General features: G+C 36.0%; 1 protein-coding gene across 47 annotated transcripts in view; it reads left to right on the forward strand.

Moving 5' to 3' along the window:
- Nucleotides 1-26,865, forward strand: part of dgkg (diacylglycerol kinase, gamma) — a 246,909-nt gene that overhangs the window by 16,307 nt on the left and 203,737 nt on the right. For 12 of the 47 annotated variants that reach the window (XM_073912641.1, XM_073912618.1, XM_073912629.1 and 9 more), the window contains exon 1: nt 16,034-16,355. The exons of 31 other annotated variants lie outside the window; for them this stretch is intronic. The gene's annotated coding sequence lies outside the window, so the exon portion shown is untranslated. Of the gene's footprint in view, nt 1-1,968; nt 2,180-16,033; nt 16,356-26,865 lie in introns of those variants that run through there. 4 more of the 47 variants (XM_073912637.1, XM_073912654.1, XM_073912666.1 and 1 more) reach the window with 2 other exon arrangements.

Raw genomic sequence — 26,865 nt, forward strand, 5'->3', positions numbered from 1 at the left:
GCATAAAGAGAGATTAAATGAAAAGGCTGTATTATTATGTGGTATTAAAATCCTTAAAGTCTGTTAAGTGGATGTGCAGTTTATTAGGTAATTAAAGTTTAATCGTGTATGTGTCAGATGCTGCATTCAGCAAAACTAATCAGACATTCAGAGCCCCAGCTGCAATCATTTCTCATGTCCTTAAATTTTCAAATGCAATATCTACTTTTGAAATCCAAATTGAATTATTTAAACCTAATGCTGAATTATTAAAAGCTGACATGTGGGCATGATAGCTCACCATGGTTAAATTGTGGTAGACGTTCAGATTTGAATTAAAAATTTTATTACTTTTTTTGGTTCTTTTCTTTCCTCATTTTTTGTGCCTTTAGCAAATGTGAATCAGTTTCATCAGCTTTTATATTTAGTTGGTTGTATTATGCCATATCAACATTACCCTGCAGCCCAAGACCAGTTACTCACTGAAGCTAAGCAGGGCGGAGCCTGGTCAGAACCTAGATGGGAGACCACATAGGAAAAAAGGTTGCTGTTTGAAGTGATATTAGTGAGGCCAGTAGGGGGACCCAACCTGCGGTCTGCTTGAGTCCTAATCTGCGTGGGACTGAATTTTTAGTACCTCTCCCGCCAGGTTTTATTCCGCTCCCAACTGCAACTGCGAGTATATTTACTCTTTTCTACCCGACCCAACTCGACCATTCCTGCTAAATTTAGGTTTTCAAAATCTCATGTTAAAATTGTGTACTACCAAAAGTGAAAGATAACAGATAAAAGTGTAGGTTCTGCACGGATTGTAGGCTAAATGTCAGATTTGTTTACCCCTTTGTGATGAGACATGAGTGCCGCTTGACGTGCTGTGAGGTTTGTGGCTGGTGAAGCACTGACTCTTTCAATGTCAGATTTACAAACATGTCCACTCAATGTATTTGCCAACTACCAATTTTGGTTTCATAAACTGTATCATATCAGCATTCTTTCTATACACATAGCAGGGTATATATTGGGCCAAGGAAGAGTGTAAAATGTATAGCGATTAAATATGCCTCTCAAAAAAACACCCAGCTCTATGCTACAGAGTCCAGACAGCCTATAACAAGTGACACACAGCACCATGGCGGATGCGCACGCTCTCTCTCATTCTCACACACACTATCTCTCTCTCTTCGAGTTACTGAACACTACAATGTTTTATTTGAAAAGTGCAGAAAATGCAGACCTCTATCCTAATGTCCCAGTAAAAATGAAGGGGACACTACACTGTGAGTGGACGCCATCTTTCGAATGAGATGTTAAAATCCCATGGCACTAAAAGAGTAGAGGTGTAACCCAGGTGTCCCCCAAACTCCCTCCTTCGGTTCTTACCATTATGGCCTCCCAATCGTCCCCATCCACCGAATTGGCTCTATCACTGTCTCTCCACTTCCTGAAGCTAGTTTGTGGTGAGCGCATTGGCGCCGTTGTCCTGTTACTGACGTCACATCATCCAGGTGAATGCTGCACACTTGTGGTGGTGTGGAGAGACCACCCTTATGATTGTGAAATGCTTTGGGTGTATGGCCATACACTGTAAATGCGCTATATAACATCTTTTTTTCCACAAATATTTATGTAATTAATATCAGTCTAAAGGTTAAAGACAAACCTCTCAAGATGGAAACATATGAGTGAGAGTTATTCCCTTGCTTCTTGAAGGTAGAATACTGTGTGCATTTGCATGCTAATAGAGGTGGTAGAACATGTACGGTGTGCGTAGTAACGCTAATGTTAAACATTCATCAAGAAGCTGTCAGAGACATTGATTCTCAAGTCAGGGCATAGATTTGCAAATAGATTCCCTGTCAGTGCTGTGCTGGTGTTATTCCCGGAGTCTGTTTATAATGAAGTGCATGAAATCCATATAATGTCACAACTTCAAACTGAATGGGAGGGTTTTACATATCAAGTAAAGCTAGTGCTGTTGCTTGCATCAAGGGAAATGGTAAAGTTAGAGCAGGAGGTCCCTGTAAAGGAAACCAGAGCTCTTTGCAAATGTGTGCATGGCTGTCGTAAACAGAAGAGCCTCTCCCACTTCACCACATTCAAAAGCTTTGTGATGTGGGGTGTTGTTCAGCTGCATATAGCCATCAAGAGATGGGTACTGTGTGGTCAAAAATGGATAAACATAATCAGCTATAATATTCAGGTAGGATGTGGCTTTTAAACTATAAAGAATTAATGTGGTTTATGCCTGATTTTGAAAAGACCATCTAAATGTCACAGCAAAATAAAGACTCATCAGAAGACTCTTTTTGAATCTTCTGTTGTTATTTTTGTTGAGTCCATGCAAATGATGTCCTCAGTTTCCTGCTCTTTGCTACAGTAACAAGAACGTCACCGTTGTGCTTTTCTGCTGCAGTAGTTCATCTGCTTCAAGGTTTAATGTGTTATATGTTTAGAGATGCTCTTCTGCTCATTTAGGTTGTAACAAGAAGATATTTTTAGTTACACTTGTTTACACAATGATGAATAAAGATCGTCATTTTGCATCAGTTAAAGCTGCACAGCATGTATATTGTTTCAGCATCAATATTGCAATGTGCAAACTCGCAATAGTCAAATTGCAGAATCTTTCAATTAGGGGTTATAATTGACTAGACACTACAGGTCATGACATTGTGGAGTGATTGCAAAGTTTAACCTCAGGACATGAGGCAAGCCATTACTTCACTTATGCTTTCAATGGCATCACTCAATAGTAAATTGCATGCTGTATGTGCTCATTACAGAATTTAAGATGTACATCTTGTTCATTTTTGCCTACTCTCTTAAGAATATTATTATTTCATACATTCTATTGGGTTTATATACAGTTTATATATGTTGTTTGCCTACATACATTCAGACATGTTTCAAGAACAGTATGACGTAATGGCTCATTGGTGCACGTGTGTTTTATTCTCAATCTGCTTTTAACGTAAAATATATTGTAAACTGCCCTAAAACAGAGGTGGCTCACTGGAAACTAGTCTGTTTCTTAGGTTTGTCCTGTTAAGTTAAAAAGAATAAGATGCAGTGGGTTTTTTACCGCGTGTGGGTGACCTTTAGACGTGCAAGTGGGTGGGTGTCAGTAACATGCAGTTTCAGGCTGTGAATGTGTGAAAGAGTTTTGCACTATGGTGTTGCCAGAAATTAGCCAATTTTCAAAGTACCTGTGATTCTGTTTGAATAAGAGTGCTTTATCGAGACATTTTCTTTATTCGCTAAAAGCTGTAATTGTTTTATTTAGTGGTGGTTGCAAATTCAAAGCAGGATATTCTGCTCTCTTTTTTTAGATCTTTGTTGATGTTGGCAAATAATTGCAATTGTAATGTTCTTAGAAACGTCTGATGTTTTTTTGTGAAACGTAAGCTTGTCAGCTTTTTTATATTTGTTTTATGCTGTGCTTCTTCATCTCCTCCCCCTCTTCCTGTCCTGTGTCTCTGGGGAAGAGCCTGCCAGCCCAGTGATGCAGCTTTGGATCTCATTATGGGGCAGAGAAGTAATGGAGCCACATGGTTGTCTGTCACACTCTAGGATGTGCATTAATGCAGGACTGTTTGTCCACTGAAACCACTGGTGGTTGTGTAACTGGTGTTTTTTTTTCAAACTAGAGAGAAAAAAATAGTTATAGGCCAGACATGTGTATTAAAATAGCCATAAGGACATTTCTAATCAGTCTTTTTGCTTTTTTAGTTTCCACATCTGTAGCTACTTAATAGTGAGGAAATGTGTAATTATTGCAGTGTTTACACTATACATTTTGATTCTATATTAGAACTTCTCGCTTCCTGTTGCTGATGATATTCAGTACTTCAATTCTTGTTTACTCATTTAATAACAGTTCATGTTGTTAAAAAAAGGGATGTGTACGATTTTTAAAAAATGCTTTAAAAGTCCTAAGCTTAAGAAGTAGGCATATTTATTTTTTTTTATAAAAAAATCAATTTAAAAAAGTACTGTAATGTTGTGATATAAATTTTATGATTTTAAAATAAATAATTTTTTTATGTAATTAATTGCTTTATTGACTGATAAAAACAAAATTCTGGAGTCAACTCCAGTCTCATGGTCTTTCAGAAAAAAATTAACTAGCGGTAATATGATTTTTTTTTATGAATATAAAGCTCAAAAGAACATTGTTTACTTGTCTTAACTTGAAGTGAAAACCAGTGAAAGGCATCATTAATTTGACTCATGATGTAAGAGTCAATGAAGCGAGTTTGCGTAAACAGAGGCTGCGAATCTAACATATGCACAAAACAATACTGCACATAACATTTCCAACATAGGCTCATTTTAAAAGCATAGCCCTATATACGTTTCTGGAGGTTACCAATTATGTAGCCAGAGTTATGTATGGCTGCATTTCGTCTTTAAAACAAACACTATGGGGCGGTATGTTGCCGTTCTTTTTCTTGCTCACTAGCTGATTGGTTAGCTCTTTATGGATGGCTTTTCCACTGTTACCAGTGTCTGGTAGCTTGACACGTATGTTGGCTGACTTGAGGTGCAGAGCGGAGTTGAACTGTTCCAAAAAGCAGGTAAGACAGTAACAAAAGCCATAAAATAAACAAGTAAATAATAGGGAGAGAATGTGGTAAAATCTGAAAACATGGTAAAAATCAGGGACTTTTCTTTTTCTGGATTGCTTTTCAAAACATTGCGGTTGGGTTAAGTGAAGGGGGTGGATCAATAGGTGCTTTTTAAAATACTGTTGGTTTGGTTTAGGGAAGGGGGAGTGTGGGGTATGGATTGGTTGGTTAGTCAGTCAGTTAGTCAACAGTGGCTTCTGGTGGATTTACGTAAGAAAAGTAGGTGCGAATGGCACTCGCAAGAGAAAATTGAGATCTGAAAAAGCATACACGGCGTCCTCTTGTGGATTTGTGGACAACAAAAACTGCAAAAAAGTAAAAGCAATGAGATTAACCTGCTGTTTAGTGCACATTAAAATTAAAAATTAAAATTAAACTGACCTTCATCTACTGGTAAAAAATATTATATTTCATTTGGTTTCCTTAAAGTATTGTCAGCCTATCAGGGCTCTTGGTTTTGCTGCGTCTATTTTTATACTTCCTATAACTTACCTGGTTGAGGGATTTGGAGAGGCATTTACTTTATGCATGTCTTACAATTCACACCTACACAGTGACATCACACACACACACACACACACACACACACACACACACACACACACGCACACGCACGCACACACACACACACACACACACACACACACACTTAGTGCAAGTATAGCCCTCTGTGTTGCTCTGAAAGACGTGCAACAAGGCAATTTTTACTAACTGACATACGATGATATAAGAACATGAACAGTCTTGGTTTTACAGCTGGTATAGTGCTCCAGACTGTCTGATTCATGCATCACTGCACTGTAAAAGGAAAAAAAAAAAACGAGACACGCTTTACTTTTTTTTTGCTCTCATGATGAGAACGAGGTGACCGGTCCCCGTGGACTCAGAGGTTAGGTGCGAAGGACAGTGTTTCCGCTCACTGGGGAGATGGGACAGCCGGAGAGATAAAAATAGCTAGTGAATCCCACCCCCCGGCTCTCTCTTGTCCCTCTGGATCTGTGTGTGAGGGTCTCTCTGCCTGTACCCTGCTGTCCTCCCCATAGACATGTACAACAGGGTCACTCACTCACAGATTCAGCTCTGTGCAGTTGAGAACACTATTCCTGTTTGCTCATTTTGCAAAGACAGACACAAAGATCTAAACTAAATAAATCATTGAATGCTAAATGTTAATTTAAACATCAAAGCATTGTAATGTGCTATAAATTGATATTTAATTTGAGTTTTGTTAAAAATGGCTACTAACGGTGCTATTAATTAAGATTTCACAATATTTACACTATACAATTATAGTGGCCAAAGGAATTCACTGCATTTTTCTTTTCTCTGTAGACTTAACAAATAAATAAATGAAAAAATAAAAATACAGTGGGGGAAAATTGAACAAGTTATGTTTTTTTTTTCTAAAAAAAAAATAAAAAAAAAATGTAAAGGAGCAGAAACATGACATGATATCGAACCAGATTTTTGGTAAAAACCCTAACAATACCAACATAAAATTATAACAAAACAAACAAAATCTGAATAAAAATTGTTCTGAAAATAGTAAACTACTTAAATGTATTGCTTTTTGTATTGCTGTATATGTATAAGCTTTTTTTGGTGGAGGCAACTTAAAGACACCTCTCATATGGAGAATGAAGTCACATAATTTGCTCAGGTGTGAATACTTCACAGACTTTAACAGTGTAAAAATCTTGATGGTTCTGTGCGTTTCACCTATCCAAACTGATCTTTATTTCGTATTTTTATTTTATTTAGGTCAGGTGATTGGCTGGGCCATTTGAGAGTTTCCTTGGCTGTGATTTGGATCACTGTCTTGCTGAAATGTCCACTCTGGTTTTATTTTCATCATCCTACTAATGTAAAGGTTGGACTGAAGCAGTTAATATTAAATTACAATAACAAAGGGCAGACGATTGCTTAAGAAATACTGAAAGATTTCAGCTGGTGTCTGGTGACGAGTTGAATATTTATTTCCCCCATTGTATAATGCTCTTAGTAAACTAAAACTTCATTTAGTTTGCTTTTGTTTGTTTGTGTGTTTTTTTTAAATAAAATGAAAACAGAAAATACATAAAAAATAAAAAATGTAAACTACAAATAGTTTCTATTCAAAGATGTGAATTAAACTATTGCGTAAAACTAGATTAGAAAATTAGATTAATTAGAAAATTATTGCATAAAACATTTTCAAATAAACCACCATTTCCTTCCAATGAGTCAACGAGAACACTTTTGTTAATTGGTGAAGTTTGTTCCCCACCAATGTTGCCACTGGCTTGCTTGATTTTGGGACTTGTGGAGATGCGCATCGATTGATTTGCTCTTTAGTGTTTGGACTTTCAGCAGTTAAATTTAAACCACACTGAACTGAACTAAACTGAACTCTGAAAACTAAACAGACATCTTTCAATTTACTAGAACTTCTATGTTGAGCTAAGTTAAGTTTTGACACAATCTACACTGTAAAAGCGCTATAGAAATGAACATGAATTGAATTGTCTCATCACACTCAATTTTGTTATCATATGATCAATTAATAATACTTTTTGATGAGCATTCTGGAATTTATTCAGGAAATGTGTTTCCATTTTAGTTCATGCACATTTTCACTAATCCGAATAAAAATGTATCCTACTCATTCCAAAATGCTTATATAAATAGGTGGATGGAAACATAATTACTTAATGCTGGTCTAAGGACGGTTACTGTCAGATAAATATATTAATTGAAACAGATAAAAACACTAACTCAAATAAACATGATTATCCCCTAATAATGACCAGTCTGTCAGATGAAGAAGAGCTGGAAAGAGAGATTTTAAATAAATAAAGTTTACTGAAGTTTATTTGCAACAAGATCCTAGGCTGCTCTCCTTACATTCACAAATACACATCAATCATACTCTCACATAATGTCATTAACTGCATCGTGCATATAGGCGTTTTAACCTGATTGGTTAAAACACAGATAGACTAGAAAAATTTCCCTGTGTGTGTGTGTGTGTGTGTGTGTGCGTACAATTCTGAACAATATCTGAAGCATATACACGTCAGACATCCACTAGATTGATTAGAGCTGGCTCCAGACCTGTGACAAGAATCCACAATCAAATAGAATACATTCACACTTAACATACAATCTGTTTCTTACCCAAGGCTGAGTGTACTCTCAGCCGTCTATCAAAACGGGTTAAAAACCGGTATAATCTACATTCAGGCAGTTGTATCCTTACTACAAAAAGTCTATCTTGAATAAAAAGTAAAATAACTTTAAACAGAATTAATACATAATAATAATAATTATTATATCAAAATCCCTTTAGACAATATTAACACAGCAATATAAATAGGAAAACAGTTCTACAGTTGTTTTCAATCATCAAGCCCTTCAGTTCCACTTGAGGTCTCCATGACCTCTGACCTAATTTGGTGGCTCCTGAAAATAGTTACAAAGAGACAGGCAAACGCACTGAACAGTCTTATATTAGGTGTTGTGGTAACTTTATTCATTATTGAAATATATTTATATTATTGTTTGAGAAAATGTCAAATTCATTGTAAAGTACACATGCAGTCGTAGCACATTGATTCTTACCAGTGTTGCCTTCACTGTATTTTGAAGCAAGGAGGACAAAAGGTAGAGACAGGAAGTGAAAGCACATGCTCTGCTGGCACAAGGCAACACCTTTTTTCTCTAACAGCAAAAGGGAAAGTCCCCTCACTAGTAGAGACATCACTAGACAAAGAACAGACACATTTCGCAGCCCTGTAGACCGGCATAAATTTTCCTCTCCCTGATGCATTTCTCCTAACTTTTCAAACATATTGTGTGCAGTCTGTTTTTCGCCATGTGAATCCGACACATTTTGTTGGGTTTTTATGACTTTTCTGCACAGTTGTGCAGTTGCAAGAAGCATGTGTGGTTCTGCTGTTAAGTTCAGGGCTCTGTTGGTGGAAACACAAACATTGACACTCCTGCACGTTTCCTAAACACTGCCTACTGTATGCACACTAATCTGACTTCATTATAAGGACTCATCTCAATACTGGCCTTTTCACTGGAAAGAGTGTGATCTTTTTTTCACTCAGTGTCCTTCAGCAGGCCACAGGCTTCAGGGTCGGATCATGCCCTCTGATTGAAACCACTTACCTAAAAAGGTCTTTTGGAGCAGATATTTCATGATTGCTCTCTTTTTTTCAAAATGAAAAGGGGATGGCATACTTTGGTGAAAGTCCGGCCAGACAAAAACAGTCTGCTTCTGATCATAGAAGCAGAGGAGGAGCTCTCCCAGGCTATTTCTGTCCCTTTGTCTGCGTTTCAAATTAAGTGATGGAGCGATGGTGCTAGAGCTTATTTCCCTATTCGGATGATAAGCACCGGTCTCATCCCATCGTCCTTTGAGGGACTATTATATCATCCCTATGTGACATCAGCAAAGATCTATTGAGTGTCTCTCTACTGTACTCATAGAAATAAAGGTTTCAAAATGTTTTTTTTACACTGGTGCCAAAGAGGAACAATTTTGGGTTTATACTGAAACTAAACTAACATTTGTATTGTTGGTGTACAGAATATTTTAATAATCTAAATTAATTTAATATTGTTAATATAATAAAAATCTAAAAAGCCAAGTCAGTATGAACTGCCCATTAGAGACCAGTTTCTGTTAGATACACAAGGTTGCTAAAGGTTTGAATATGTTTTAATGAGTTGCACTCATTACAGAAAGCTTGTCAAAAGCCTGATTAGGGCTGGGTGATATTGCAAAAAAAAAAAAAAAAAAAAGATCACAGTATCATTATTAGTTTATTATCATTATCAGTATCGTTATTGAATATTTTTTACAATTCCTTTAGAAATATTAGGATTTTATTTTTATTTACCCACTTCATTTTAATTAAACATTATACCAATGTAAATAGTTTTAATAGTCAAAAAATATATATATATTTAAACGAAATATCTCATCTCTTTATAATAAAGTAAACATAAGTGTTAAAGGGACTCTTAAACTTGGTAAATAAAATGTTAAGTGTGTCCAATGGTAAAGTGTAAATGCTGAACAATCAAAGCAAACTTTAATGTAGGCAAGGGAAGTTTATTTATATAGCACATTACATACACAGTGGCAATTCAAAGCGCTTTACAGTTCATTTTTTAGCCGGCAGCTAGCTATCTGCAACTCTCACATGGTCGCCCACTGAAGCTAAGCAGGGCTGCGCCTGGTCAGTACCTGGATGGGAGACCACATGGGAAAGCTAGGTTGCTGCCGGAAGTGGTGTTAGTGAGGCCAGCAGGGGGCGCCCAACCTGCGGTCTGTGTGGGTTCTAATGCCCCAGTATAGTGACGGGGATGCTATACTGCTCAGTGAGCGCCGTCTTTCGGATGAGACGCTAAACCGAGGTCCCGACTCTCTGTGGTCGTTAAAAATCCCAGGATGTTCTTCGAAAAAGAGTAGGGGTTTAACCCCGGCATCCTGGCCAAATCTGCCCACTGGCCTTTGTCCATCATGGCCTCCTAACCATCCCCATATTCAATTGGCTGCATCACTGTCTCCTCTCCACCAATCAGCTGGTGTGTGTTGTGCGGTCTGGCGCAAAATGGCTGCCGTCGCGTCATCCAGGTGGATGCTGCACACTGGTGGTGGATGAGGAGATTCCCCCCACTGTGTAAAGCGCTTTGAGTGCCCAGAAAAGCGCTATATAAATGTAAGGAATTATTATTATTATTATTATTATTATTACATAAACAGGAATAAAAGAGACAAATATGAAAAATAAAAACAGATTAAAATATGTTAAAACAGGTTATAGAAGAATGAAAAAAGAAAGACATAATCAGAATCTTTATTGTCATTGTACAAAATACAATAGTCCTAATTGTCTGAAAACAACAACAATAATAACAAGAAGAGATAAAAAGGTAAAAAGGCAACAATTCTAAAAATAACAACAATACAATGTTAGAAGTGCGTATAAAGTGCCAAGTGCAATTTCTAATTGATTTCAAGTAAAAAGTATATACAATGTTGGCCAGAAAGGCAATTTAATTAATTTAAAGTGACAAGTGCATTTTTAGCAGCTTTCGAGTTAAAAAGTGCACAATTCAATGTCCTTTCATTTTTGCAAAAATTGGACGTCAAAATTAGTTTTAAAAATCTTTCAGATGGGGAGCAAGTGGCTGGGCTATCATTGGAAATGACTAACTTACACCATTCCTTCCAAGGCTCACGCTCAGCAAACACATTTTAATAAAACTATAGCCATCATATCGATATCAAACTTTTTTTAATCGATATTGACAATGGTGTTTGGTTAATAAATACCCATACCGATTTTATCACCCAGCACTAGGCCTGATGTCTTTTGCTAATAGACAGTGTGGTTGAGTTGAACATATAGTATGTTTACATGGGCAACAATACTTTAATAAGATTTTAATATGATTAAGACAATGCTCTGATTAAGAGTCTACCAGGTAAACAGTGATTTTTGATTACCTTAATCTGACTAAAGTCATAACTGAGCTAAACAGAAATCGAATTAAGACATGTGTTCAATAACGATACTGATAATGATAATAAACTAATAATGATACTGTGATCTTTTTTTCTATTTTTTTTTTTTGCAATATCACCCAGCCCTAATCAGGCTTTTGACAAGCTTTCTGTAATGAGTGCAACTCATTAATACATATTCAAACCTTTAGCAACCTTGTGTATCTAACAGAAACTGGTCTCTAATAGGCAGTTCATACTGACTTGGCTTTTTAGATTTTTATTATATTAACAATATTAGATTAATTTAGATTATTAAAATATTCTGTACACCAACAATACAAATGTTAGTTTAGTTTCAGTATAAACCCAAAATTGTTCCTCTTTGGCACCAGTGTAAAAAAAACCATTTTGAAACCTTTATTTCTATGAGTACAGTAGAGAGACACTCAATAGATCTTTGCTGATGTCACATAGGGATGATTGCCCTTAATGTCACTGTATTGTTTACAATTTTTATTACATATGTATATTTTTTAGACCACATTTATGTGCAATGTATATACTGTACATTTTCTTTTTTTTCTTAAACTCTACTATTTTTTATATATATATTTTATATTAATGTTAAGCACCTTGGGTCTGAGAGTAACGCAATTTCGATTCTCTGTATGTCTTGTACATGTGGCTGAATTGACAATAAAGCTGACTTTGACTTTGACTTTAATGTGGAGTATGCATATATTAGTGGCCTTATTGAAGTAAACACCGCAGTCAAACAAACTATTACCATCATGTTGGACTTTTCGCTGCATTTTGCGACAAGATGCACATACATGGCTGTCAGTAAAGGACCGCAGACACACATCACAAATTGTGGAAGTTTTTTTCTTTCCATCAAATTCCATTTGCATTCCAAAACCATACTCTTCCACCAGTCCTTACTCTATATTTGTGTCTAATATCCCAGTTTGTCATAGGAGCATGAATGAAATATTAATGAGTGAAAATGAAACTGCCGAACTGCAGTTAAATTAAAAAAATTAAAGATGTAACACCCAAAATTACATGAGACTCTGGGAAACCTGGATAGCCTGGTTACATAAACACCTTGATTATATTATTGTCTAATTTAGATTTAGGCAAATAACTAGATTACAGATGTCTTTGTAAACATAGTCAGTAGTGTCTTCGAAGTAAGTGAAAGATCCAGAAGGGCATCCTGCTGATTTGATTTAGCACTTTTTGTCAGACAGCTCACCGGTTTTACTTACATTCATAGTCGTTCATTTTAAAAAGCACCTGGTTCATTTTATTTGCATTTATTTTAACCGAACGCATAAACTCTATAGGTGCCTGATAGTTGTGGAACTAACGTTATTCAGATTGAGTCTAGTAAACGGATAAAAATCCTCATCATAATTTACTCGAGTGCACACCTCAAATTCTCGCTCCCCCCTTAATAGGTGCTGACGCACCTTGGTGGGGCACACCCCACAGATTGAAAACCCCTAATCTAAAGTGGGGGTGTCCAAACCTGGTCCTGGAGCGCAGGTGTCCTGCATAGTTTAGTTCCAACTTCCTCCAACACACCAGTTTCTAGCATGCCTAGAAAGTGCTTGATTAGCTGCTTCAGGTGTTTAATTGGAGTTGAATTAAAAAATACAAGACACTGGCCCTCCAGGACTGAGTTTGGACAACTCTGATCTAGAGCATTATGTTGCCGAGAAGAGAACAAATGTAAATTTTCAACGCATAATTACGTATTCGAGAAATGTTTGTCAGCATAATTTTAATAGCAAGTAGACAACCTTAATGTTAAAAGACATGGATTAAAGGCCTAAAAAAGCTCTCATTATAATTGTATGGAGTCTTTAATGACTTTTTGTTAAATAATCTACAGTCGTCCTCCGATTTCAGGAACCATCATGGGTTGTTTTTTAGTGCCATTAGATCTTTGTTATCTTGTGTTCGTGAACAGTGGCTTTGATTGTTGTGGAACTGCATTGTGAACCCCAGCCACATTATGCTTTCCCACCTAGAGGTTAGAGTGGTACATACAGTAATTATAGATCTGCAGTTGATCTCAAATAACTGTGAACTTTAACTTGAACATATAATAGTAGCATGATGAAATTTTGTGGTTGTATTTGGCTCCACAAAATAAGAAGGGTTATATAGCATGTTATTTATTATAAGAATAGAAGAGAGCAAAATAGCATGCCCTGTTATGCTTCAAATAGAATGGTTTTCATTGCCCAGGGACTGAAAGAGAATATGAAATAAGATTCAAACAAATAGCGGTGCGCAGCAGTGCTATAAGAGATGCACCCAATATTGTTTCATCTCAAACCCTCAGGCCTTCTAAGATGTAAGTTCTTGTTTTTCTTCTGTAGAACATTAAAGTGGGTTTTTAGCTGGTCCTTTGTATGGCTAATGGCACTTTTAATGTCAGAATATATATACATATATATATATATATATATATACAGGCAAAACAACATTATTACATGTGGCTCCAGAAAATGCTTATGTACTGTTAGGGATGTTTTCAACACTCTGGGGGAATTTAGGGTCTTAATTATGCCATAACCATTTTTATGTTTCAGCTAGCAGAATGATTTTTGGTGGCAAATATTATTTTACACATATTTTAAGAAAATGCTTTGAAGTTTTTTAAGAATATAAAAAAATCTGCATAAATCTGTTAATCAACCACAGTCCTGATCAAAACCACTAAATTGCTTACATAATTACAAGATTAAACTCTTTAATTGCCAAATTCATAAATGATGTCACAGATTTGGTGAAAAAACACACACAAAATGATGTGTTTTTAATATAAAATTAATTGTGGACTGGATTTTTGGACGTGTGAAACAACACTGCCTTTGATGCAGTGTTTTTGATTAATTTTCATATTTTCTCCCTAATTTACTGCTGGTGGCTGTTTTTGCCCCGTTGACTTTCATTATAACCACATTATTTTGATTGCAAAACCATGCCATCATATAATCATGCATTTTTGATTGTTGGTGGTTTTCCCAGTTGGGAAGAGGTAAATTTTGTCATTTTTACTGTTGATCATCAGTTGGCACCATTAACTCTTTAGATAGGCCTGTGCAAAAAAGGCTTACTTTCTGGATTTTATTTGGAGTATAACAATAAATTAAAGTGTGTGTGAAAGTGATCTTTGCATACTTACTTTGATGGGCCTAAGAAAATCAAAACATGCAACTGAGCCCTCAGAACTACATGCAATAAACAAAAACAGAGACTGTGTATTTATGCACCATTAAGTGTGGTTATAATGGAAGTCAATGAGGCAAAAACAGCCACCAACAGTAAATTAGGGAGAATAAATGAAAATCTAACAATGCATCGAAGCTAATGTTGTTACTAATTGTTCACATGTCCATACTGTGATAAAAGGTTGGTTTAAAAAATCCAGTCCACAATTATTTTTTTATATTGAAAATACATCATTTTGTGTTTTTTTTTTTTTTAACCAAATCATTGACATAATATATGAATTTGGCAATTAAAAAGTTAAAATTCTGCAATTTGTTTAAAACATTTAGTAGTTTTGATCAGGACTGAGATTGATTAACAGATCTATTCCAAAAAATAAATAAATAAATTCTGATTCATTTTTACAGCAGTTTAATTTAGGGCCAACTCACACTATGCCATCCGTACCGTGCCCTGGCCCGTTTCCCGGATCGTTTGAGAAGTGTGAGTGCGCTGAATTGGCTCAAGCATGTTCACTTGGCCGGTCCTGGCCCGGTTGGAAGAGGTGTGCCTGAGCGCGGTTCCCTTGGGCTTTGGCACGGTACGCTTGTGTGTGAGTGCAAAACGCGCCAAAGCCCGAAACTGAAAGTAAGACGTGACTTTTAAGGGGCTGTTTCATATGGATTTATTAATCATTCTTACTGTTCAGTGAACTCAAACTGCCGTAGTTTATTAAAAACGAGAACTCCTCACTGCACGACAGCTGCGCGGCTTCAGTAGACCTCCTCATTCCTGCAGCACGAGAGCTTTATGATTGTTTATGAGCACCAAAAGTGGCCGATCTGTTCGGCGAAATATCTGACTGAGTGTCACAGCATCCCTAAGGACTGTTTTGCGAAATATTTGACTGCATGTCACTGCATAGCAAAAGACTGAAACAATATAACTAGAGAAATCTCCACTGTGCTGCTGAGTGAGAGAGCGATTCTCACTGAACAGCGCAGCAGCAATGACGTAAGTTAGCCGAGGCCCGTTTGTGGTGTGAGTGCGGGCCGTCAGGGGAGACGGGAAGGGGGACAAGCGTGCTATGGCCCGGTTCGAGGCAACTGTACCTAGTGTGAGTACGGCCTTAGTGAATGTTTTCAACCTTAACATAAAAAGGGCAGTAAATTTGAACAGTGCACAAGGGTTAAAATCTTTTAAAGAGAAGAAAACCATTGGTGGAACAACTGAATGTTATTTAAAATAAACAAACGTGGCTGCAAACTCTGCAGATTGATGAACTGACGCAACTGTTTTAATGTAAGTTGCGAAATTTGAAAAGGCACAAGTGTTTTTTAACACAAATACCACGTGACCTATAGAATTGTAAAATGAGACATGAAAGACTAATATATCTAACTTTAATATTAAGTACATTTAATGAGCAAACAACAAACAAACCAAAAATTTAAAAGCCAATTTAAAGCTGTTTTCAAAATCAGTCAAAAGTTCAAATTATTTAAAATGTTACATTGTTTTATTTTTCTTTCCAGATGGGCAGTATAGCATTTTTGTTTACATTATATTGCTTCCTGTAAAAAAAAAAAGACTGTGGATATGCACTAACTGTTTTGGTTAGGGTTGTTCACCAGGGGGAGGGCTGTCCCTATGAGAAGCACATTGATATTGCAGTGTTGATGAGAGCGAGCGTGTGCACAGCAAGAGAGTGACAGAGAAGCAGAGCCACGGCAAAGAGCGCTCTGTAAACAGCCTGTCAGAAAAGAAAGTGCAGGGACATTTTCATCCGCTACAGCCAGCGCTGTGTACAGCACTGAAGAATCATCACGAGAGGCAGAGCGAGGGAGAGCTTTAATTAATTCATGCAGAAGGGGAGGGATGTTTCTGCCGCTGACTGAGCTGCTTCCAGCTCTGCCTGAGCTCTGCTCCCTATAGCGTTTTGTTTGTGAGCCTGTCCGTCCTCCGACAGCACTCAGATCAGCATTTGACGGACACCGTCACCTGAACAAGCAGAGGTAGGGTACCGTTTGTCCATTTTCTCTAATGCACATCTGTTTTCTGCTCTCTGTCTATGTGCACATCCCTTGTTTTCCACTCACCGTGTCTGTTCTCTTATGTCAACACTGACAGCTTGAACTCAAATGAATTGGTGCGCTTTATCTATGCATTGGTTTTTGTCTCAGTTGCACCACCAGTGTTTCCTGTGCTTTGTGGAGTTTACGTGCAGGATGTTGCCTGCTTGCTGCGCTTTTTTCACGGTCTTCATTGTCATAGTTTGCCTGATATGTCAGAGTTGGGTGCGAATGGTGTTTATATTTCACACTCAGCTGAGAGATCAATGCCGACGAATGATGGATAGATGGATTCTGTTGATACGGGTGGGAAATACAGCTCAACGGGGTTTGTTTGGCATCTTGTTTGATGCCCCGGGGCAGCCCACAATCTCTGTTGTGAGGGAATGCAATCAATTTCGATGTGTGCGATGATTCATTCTCTTTGCAAACCTGTGCTGTGCTGTGGATGGGGGACGCTGGTGAATCTCCAGTCGGCTTGCTTAATTATGGCTCATCATGTAATCACCAAAGGCACAGGGTCTTCACGTCTCAACAGGATCTCTGAGCTGTGTGTATGTTTTACCCAGCTGAAGCTTTTTTTCATTACAGTATATCTGCTTGAGGATGTGATCCATGTTAGTGAATTCCTCAGACAGGGCAGGCTGGATGTTTTGTGTACACGTTTGTGGTGTTTTACTCAGTAATGAAGCATGCTCTCGGTTATTATAAAAAGACACACGTGTATGAAAGTGAAAAGATTACTCATGACACACTACTCAAGGTCAAAAACAGCAGTCAGCCACAGAGTATATTAATGGAATCCGCAATAAAGGAGAGCCTGAATAAACACACACTGATCACACTGTTGTCTTTGGCTTGTCTCTCAACTTTACTATGCTGCTCTTACTTAGATGAATATGTTCCTGTCTGGTCAAAAAGCACAGTGATTTGTCCTAATGTTGTCATTTGAAGCATTTTTGGCACTTGGATTTTATAATTCCACCTTTGGCTTAAAGGGATTGGCCACGCAAATCAGAAAATACTCTCATCATTTACTCACTAACCTCAAATAACCTTGAGTATTTTTTATTCTGTTGAACACAAAATAAGATATTTTGAAAATGTTTGCAAACCTGTAACCATTGACTTCTACAGTAGTTCCTATTATGGAAGCCATTGGTTATTTGAATGATGAATTTTTTGTTTTCAACAGAAAAAAATAAACTCATAAGGATGTTAAATCTCTTGGGGGTGAGTAAATAAATGAGTCAATTTTCATTTTTGGGGAACTATACCTTTAAGCTACAGTTCAATCACATCCTTTAACATTTACACTCATACTGAGCTAAACTGTTTTATCAGTAGGGCCAGACAGAATCTGCAGGCATTTTTTGCTATTTCAGCTGAGAATTTTGTAAAAAAAATCTGTGGATTTATATGGAATGATTTTGGGAGTATCAGAACTAGGGATGCTCAAAATAATCGATTAACCGTTAACCGAAAGGGTGCATTTGTGACCGATTAATGCTATCAGTTAAACGATTAAAATTATTATTTGATATATTTTTAGTTTGACTGCATAAGGGGCCGATTGAATGTGCCTTTGCGTTAAGAGGGGCATCTTTTGCACGCGGCTCATCCCAGAGCAGCAGTTTGTGTAGTTAAGACAACTACAGAGAACTTTTAAAGAGCTTGGTTTCCGCTACATTCATTCTTCCATGGCGGAGACCAAAATGCATCCCGCCACGGCCACATTACCCATTCAAAACATTCAGTTATTGTTGTTGTTGTTTTTAATAGCGGATTATAATCGCATCAAAACGTACTAAAAGTTAAGTGGATTATAACAGCGCAAACTTTTCTGTAACCGTATAGTGCTGTGCGCTATCTGTTTAACCCTTTGGGGTTACGTGCTGACTGACTGACAGGTGCGCGATGCGTGAGGCCAGCAAACACGCAGAAGCTTTCAGTTAAGATGAACACAGTTTCTATAGTTATAGTTTATTTAAAGATAAAGTATGACTTTGTATATAATCACTCTATCTTGCTGGAGTTTATAGCCGTTTCGCTTTACTTCAGGACGCATTAATGCCGCTCTGAAGGTCTAATCGCTGTTTTAAGTTATCCTGAGCTGTATGAATGTACAAATCTTGAATATCACAATAGTATTAAATAATACAATTGTAACAACACAGATAGCAACACTTTTGCACAATTGATACCCAGCTGATTCAGTCGTTTCATAAGAGGACCGCGCTTCTTCTCTTCTTTTTTCCTTGTCAACATAAAGTCAGTGAGGTGTGCCTCGCGTTTTTGGAATGAAAAAAAAAGCACGTTAGCTGTGGTTGGCCTCTTGTTTTACTGCAAGACATATTTAACTTTGCGGGACGATAACTTATAACCCGTGGCTACAGACACATTTGCCAAAGAAGCAAAATGGAAGAAGAATATTGCTGTTTGAAACAGACGTGTTGATGCCAAAAAAAGCGCTGATGTTGACCTGGATCTGCATCATAAACGCAACAAATAGGCTTTACCTTTTATTTTACAGCATATAAAGCATGTATGCACATTAATGCAAAATCATATTTAAACAACAAAACTGTTTACAAAAATTCAACAACTTTTCATCACGCAGCGCGCGCACTTGAACCGCGAGAGAGAGAAAGGAAACCATATATCAGGACATATTCTTTATATTAATGATTTCTATTAAAAGTGTTAAAAGGTTTTGTGATTATAATAATAACAGCGGGGCATTAAATAAAGGCATATTTTCTGTGGAGCAGGTGATTTGAGGAAGTCTGCTATTTTATTTGACGGAAGACAAAAATATGATTAGAAAAAAGTAGCCTATGCCGGTTATTAAAAAGAATCAGTCAGTGTTTTCGATTTGTAATATAAAAATTAATTATAAAAGGGAAAAATTATTTAGGGCAGTCCTATTTATTTTATTCATTTTATTTAGTTTATTCTGTTCTTCTGTGCTAAACACTACAGGTGCGTGAAAATGCTCTGTTGTTCTGTTCTATTATTAATATGCTAGCATATAAAAATAAATCAGTATTTTAAAATGCAATATTTAATTTGTCAGACACAAAATAGTCATGTCAATTTGTTTAATAAAAAAGTTATTAGTATTCTGACCAGTTAACCGTTAATAACCGATTAATGAGCGGCGGTTGTCGGTTAGCAAAATTAACTGAAATGAGCATCCCTAATCAGAACTTAAAACATAAAATATGAAATAAAAAATAATAATTTTTAAACTGTTATTTAATGTTTATAATGCAAATCCAATTAGATCCACTTAATAACAAAGCAGATCTCTCATACAGTATGATATATCAACTAAAATACAGAAAAAATTACTTTACAAACTGTATTGTAAGTAAATCATATTAACATTTTTATATTAGTCAATAATAGTACTCAAATGGCAACGCGGTGGTGCAGTTGGTAGCACGTTCAGGAAGCAAGAAGCAAAAAGGTTGCTGGTTCAAGCCTCGTCTGGATCAGTTGGCATTTCTGTGTGGAATTCGTATATTGGTAACACTTTACAATAAGGTTGATTAGTTAATGCGTTTCATGTACAACACATGTACAGCATTTATAAATCATAATTGAACATTTACTAATGCATTATTAACATCCAAGTCCATGCTTGTTAACATTAGTTAATGGACCATGAGTTAACATGAACAATGAACAACTGTATTTTCATTAACTAACGTTAACTAACATGAACAAATACAGTAGTAGATGTATTGTTCATTGCTTATTCATGTTAGTAAATGCATTAATTAAAATTAACTTATGAACCTTATTGTAAAGTGTGACCTGTATAGGCTCCCCGTGTTCGTGTGGGGTTCCTCCGTGTGCTCCGGTTTCCCCCACAGTCCAAAGATATGCTGTACAGGTGAATTGGGTATGCTAACATTGACTGTAGTGTATGTGTGTGAGTGAGTCTGTATGGATGTTTTCCAGTGATGGGTTGCAGCTGGAAGGGCAGCTGTGTAAAACATGTGCTGGATAAGTTGGTGGTTCATTCTGCTGTGGCGACCCCAGATTATTAAAGGGATTAAGCCAAAAAGAAAATGAATGAATGAATATTACTCAAATTAATTTAAAAACTGAATTATTATAAATTTATACACATTCACACAAGTAAATAAATAGACTTTTCCCTGCAGTTTCCCTGTGGACCTATTTATCAGTAACATAATACTAAACATTCTGCTGATCTTAATGAGCCTGTTATATTGAACTTGCTTGGCACTGATGAAAGTTTGTACCTTATTGTTGATTATTTCCTGTTTATTTCTGTAATGCTGGTTTGACACACTATATAAAGTGCTATAGACAGGTTATTTCTTAACCTGTGGCTTTCAGTAGCTTAGAGCATTTCCTTTTCTTATTCGCAAGTAGGTATTTGCACACATTGGTGTTAGTTAATTTACTGTTGTTTTTGCAACCATGTACTAATATTAGCATTAAAGAGCTCCTATTTTGCATTATAAAAGATCATATTTTGTTATGTTCAGCAATTAATTTGCTCCCAAACCCCTCCTTTGCGTGAAGTTAACCTGCTGTGATTGGTCTGATGACCCGGTCTGTTGAGACAGAGAAATGCCGACCACGGCTATGAAGCAGCATACAGTATATTTGAGGGCCCAATGTAGGAATGCAACAAAGCAATGCAGTTAAACACCGGCATACTACTGTACTCTTAACCTTACGCCCAAGTAATAACAATGACACATTCAGTATTAATCCACACAGTGGCAAAAGCTGAACTATTTTTAAAAATGACCACACCGCACATGTGTAGGAAGGAAGGAAGATGCTCAAGTTGCGTTTTTAACATGATTTTTGATGCAAAATGTGAATAGCTCTTTAAAGATTTAACCTGAGCGATACAGTACAAGCACTCATCTATAATAGATATGTGATTACAAGCCGCTCGGAGCAATTACAAGTTACAACACACAATTAAACACATATTTTGCAAACTACACAAACTGGGGCAACAATTTTAATGACACTTGTGTGTTATGATCCAGAGGAAGGAGAAACTGATCCATATGAACTATAACAGTTACTGACAAAGTCCCTGTCAAAGTCTGACAAAGTCTCATTCATAGTAGCCTCTGCTGGTCCTTCCTTCAATAGCACAGGTCCGACGAAAGGTACATTCTTGTTTTACCAGAACCGGTACTTCATATTTGGTGATGTACCATATTGATGTCAATGCGTTCAGGCAAAAGATCCGAACCCAGCACCATTCATTTATTCGACTCCGAGTTGACTATTTTGCTTAAGAATCAATAGTTTTAAACATGGCACACTTTTAGATTTAACCCTCAGCTGGATGTTTTCATTTACTTTACACACTACATAGGTCGTTTTCATTTAATAAAGTGGTAATAATGAAAAATTTTGTTTTATATTTTTATGTATAGTATCATATATATAGTTTCATATAATCTGAAAAGGATCGTTTAGGTCGTATCTTCTTTGGTCACGTTGTCAGTGCTCTGTTCATGATGTTCAGAAACATTCAGTCTGGATTTAAGGACAGTAGGTTTCCCTCTGCTGGGAATCAGGGCAGGTCTTGCCTGGCTTTTCCATGTCATTGCATTGCAATTTCGAACCAAACCCTCCTGTTGCCATGACATCCAACCCCTCTGTAAATACTCGCAGGATTTTTTGAGCATGTCGGCCCCAGGAGAAGAGAGAAGAGAGAGGGAAGGAGGAAAAGATTGCTCATGCTTTTTCAGCTCAGAGGGTCACCTAAGGAATGGGAAAGGCTCAATTTATTTGCTATTCTATGTTCTTGCAAATATGAGCTGGAAAAAAAATGAAAAATATATATATTTTCAAAAGTGATGGATGTGTAATTGAATGCTGCATGATACCAATTTGAGACACAGATTTGTTTTCTGTCATTTTGTGTAAGGCTGTTGTGCAACATTAAAGGGGACTTACAGCTGATAAAATAATTGATTTTTCTGGAAATATATATAAAAAAATATAATAAATAATAAAAACCCATATAATTTAAACATACCAAAGCAAACAAAAAGAAATCTGAAAAAAAGAGTTGTGTATGGAATGACTCAAGAAGCGATTGCTGAACTATTTAAATTTGATATTTCGTATAAATAGCTTTTTTGATTATGACAGCTTTAAGAAACCTCTTGTATGGAAAATAGCGTTGCAACCATTGCCCAGGTGCTCCTAACCCCCCTCCCGCCCCCCGCCCCCGTACTTCATCTGCGTCTAAAAATCTTGATAATTCCGTGGATCTCGTTTTATAATTCTGATCTTTAGTTCTTATTTTATATTGAATAAAAGGCAGGTAATTGGCTGACCATACTAGCAGCTTTAATTATTTAATTAATTTCAGCTTGATTTATGTGTTGGGACTGAAGCAGCTATTATTCATTTTGCACTGACAAAGGGAAAGGTTGCCTTCTGAAAGACTTTATCTGCTGTCTGAGCTTTCCATGCCTTTTTATATCTACTTTTCTTCATGTGTTCAATGATTTTTCCTCTGTGTCTTTTCATTGAATTGCACACAAATTATTTTCTAAACAAACTAGTTTTGTTTTATTTCTATATATGGATTGCTTTGGTAAGCTACTGATATCTAGTGAAAATTTCAAGCCAACTGCACCTTTAGAAGTAGGTTTTCTGGGGGAAATGTTAATCTGTTCAATACTTATTTTATCCACTGTATTATGCCCCTTTTTGTAAGATATAAAATAAATCGGTGTCCCCAGAATTTGTTTGTGAACCCTGCAGACACACAACATCATAAGACATTTATATTAGGTTAGATAATATAGATAATACAAGATTTTCATCTTTTATTAGAAAGAACAGGTGAGACTAAAGACAAGAAATTGTGGGGAACAGAGAGAGAGGAAGGATTGGCAAAAGACCTTGAACCAGGAATTGAACTCATGTTACTGTTACCATGAGCACCGCAGTGCTATATGTTGGCGCACTTACCCTCTAGGTGATTGGCATCAACATTTTTTATGTTTTTGGGTAGATGCACTGGGGACTCGATTAGAACTTCTAAAAAAGTTTTTTTATTTTTTTTTATTATTATATAATTAAAATTTGTTTATTATTATTATATGTATATATTTAACTATATGTTCACTTTAACATTCATCCTTACATCATTTAAACATTTACTAAGAAAAGGTGTTGAAAATAAACTGTTCACTTTTCATGGTCAACCACATCATCCAAAGCCTTTTTTAAGACATTTTGCATTGCCTAATTTTTGTTTTTTTTGTACTGTTTTACCAGCCATTACATTGGACAATTAATAATATTATGCTAAATCTCAGTCATACACTTTTCTATGCGTACTGTAAGTGGTAAATGCAGCTGTAAGCAATTATATCTGTGTGAACATCATACAGATTACTTTGTGGCAGCTCATAGTTAGAGAGCTATTGAGGAATGCTTGATGAGAGAGAAGAAAACATGAAGCTGTATCAGAAAGAAGGGATCTGGAGATACCGGTTAAATGCTCATGTCTTCTCTTAGGCCTGGATGGGGAGCTATGATGATTCTGTTTCTGTGAAATCAATAGGAAAAAAAATCATCTTTGTACAGACAGCAATACCAAAAAAGACCCAGAAGAAAATCCATGCCTAAATGCCCCTAGTGCATACATCAGTAAGACAAAATTTCTACTCAAGTTGAGTGTTCTGGCGTGATGTTTTTTTTAGTTCCAGTGTTTCTTCAGCAGCTTGTTCGCAGCAATAAAATATAAGCAAGGTTGTATTGTAAGTTTGTGGGTTATTGGTGTACATATATTCATAAAATAACTGCAAATGCTATTTTAAATTTTAGCAGAAACTATTAAAAATGTCCAAAATGGATGTATGTTTTAGGCCCTGCAACCTTAGGTCTTAGAAAATGTTAAAACCATAAATTATTATTGATGAAGTAATAGTAGGAGTAGATTGGCTAAAAGTAAACAAAAAATAAAGGTAGAAACATAAAAGTTGAAAAAAAGATAAAAAATAAAATAAAATAAATAAAAGCTAATTCAAAATATCTATCAGATTAAAGTATTTTATATTGAGTCAAATTAGAGTATTAAAACATTTTTATAATGTTATGTATGCATGTATGTATGTATGTTTATTTATTTATTGAATTAATTATTTTTCTTTTAATTTTTTTTTCAAAACAGTTCAGAAAAAAATACATTTTCAAAAGAAAATAGAAATATTAAAAGACATACAATGCAAGTGTCAAAGGTCACCGAATACAATTTTATTTACATAAGTATTTATGGTTGATAAAATGTTGCTATATAAAATTTTGTTAGAGGTTTACGTATCAAAAATCAACAGGCTCCAGATATATAAATAAAAGCACCGCAATAAAATTAAAGCACTACATTTCTTTTCAGCCATTTATCCCAGTATACAAAAATTTTATAGGCTTGTAGTCTCAAGAAAAGTGTCAGTACTTCTATATCATACACCTCTTTTACAATATCATGGCATTCAGATGGAGGATCTTCCATGAGCCATTTCTTTGTTATGGCCTTTTTGTTAGTTGTTAGCAGAGAATCAAGAGGATATGCATTGTTTTTGGCTATTTTTGAAGAGTAAACTCCCAGGTACTTAGTTTAAAAATTACATTCCAGATTCAATGCCATTATTGCATTTATCTCTTTATTCAAGTCTTGCCAATAGGTGTGTTTAATTTTACAATCCCAAAATATGTGGAAATGATCAGCCAATACATTTCCACTTTTCTCCAGCATTCACCATTTTTTGATCTCTAGTTTGAAAGTGTTTTATTTTAGGTGTCATGAAGAACCTTTTTCCAAATAAATTCTCTCCATGAATCTGAATTAATTGTGATCATATGTGTTTCCCAAATAGTTAACCACTCCTATTTTGTTCCTTTTCCCATTTCTGTTTTATATACATTGCTGAGTATTTCTTTGTTAATGTCTGACAGGAATAAATTCTTGATACTAAATTCTTGATTTTTGTAACTATCTATAAATACCTGCACTACTGTTGTTTTTATGTCTTCAAAATCTTGTATGTTTTTATTGAAATAATCTCTAACTTGAAAGTATCTTGTTTATCTAAGTTATATGTATTCGAAAGTTGTTGAACATTTTCTAATTCATTATTAGTAGTGATGAGGCAGAAGGATGTCATGCCTTGCAAACTCCATTGTTTAAAGTGTAGATCTAGTTTTGCTGGTTTAAATTGAGTATCATGTTTAACCCATCTTAATATCTTTGCTTGTTTTTCACTTTTAGTATTCTTAAATTCATTGTACCAATTTTTCAAATGTATGTTTAGTTTAAAATGTAATCTATTCTTGCGGTGCCAACATACCAGCAGCTCCTTCACCATGAAGGTTCACATGATCCTTCATAAATTAACATTTTTTTTGAACATTTTAAATGTAGAACATTGAAGTGCTGCGTATTTATTTGGAGGAAAATTTTGTAGTTATATCCATAAATTTGCGGTTTCAGGTTATGTGTAAATCTTGGCACTCTTTTTAAAATAAATACATATTCCATAATTACAAAAATTATGATAAAACTAATACTACTACTACTAATAAAAACAACAATAACACATGAAGGGAAGTGTAAATCAGTATTTCTGTGAGCACAAGGCATGTACTGTACATTCAATTTAAAGGTTCAAAAAAGTACTGAGAGTAGTCAAGTGCTGAGAATTTAACAGATTTGTGTGTGGTGACTGTCAATTTAGACAAGTAGAGTCTCAAGTATTGAGAATTTAACAGATTTGTCTGTGGTGAGTGTCAATTTAGACAATGTTAGCTCTTGTTAGCTTTAATTGTGGATAAAGCTGGATAATTTTGAAATTTTTTGAGAGTTAATTTCATCTTTCAAGTTTAAAATTAATTTTGGGGTTGAATCAAAATCAGAGAAGTAGCGCAAATCTGCTAGCCGAGTGATGACGCATCAGTTTCTCATTATTATTCATAGCGGAGTTCTTTTGTCCAATTAGAAGACCCTGCTTCTTAATTATTCATGACTGCATGTGCTTTTCGAATACAGACCTAACAAACTATGAGACCGTGACTAAATACAGAGTATTCAGTCATTTATGAGGGGTCGTATGTGTTTGTTACCATCATCCACACGATTTGTTGCATGGCTTTCCCCGCTGTTTTTGAAAAGCTGTTTGTGTATAGCAAGCATTTTTGTCGGGAGAGCTGTACGAGAATTGAAGAGTGGCAGACTGTTTTTTATCAGTTGAGTTTGTTACCATTCAGACACATCGCTTATCCGTGCTGCTGTGTTCGCACATGTTTAAAATCATACAGATTTGCTCATACAGTTTGCTTTCCTCTTTTGCCCTTGCTCTCCCAGCCACACCCACTCCTCCCTCTGCTCGCAGAGCTTCATGACCATCATGGAACATTTTTTTTT

The sequence above is a fragment of the Danio rerio genome, chromosome 9, assembly GCF_049306965.1.
Source record: "Danio rerio strain Tuebingen ecotype United States chromosome 9, GRCz12tu, whole genome shotgun sequence".
In the NCBI taxonomy this organism is placed as follows: Eukaryota; Metazoa; Chordata; class Actinopteri; order Cypriniformes; family Danionidae; genus Danio; species Danio rerio.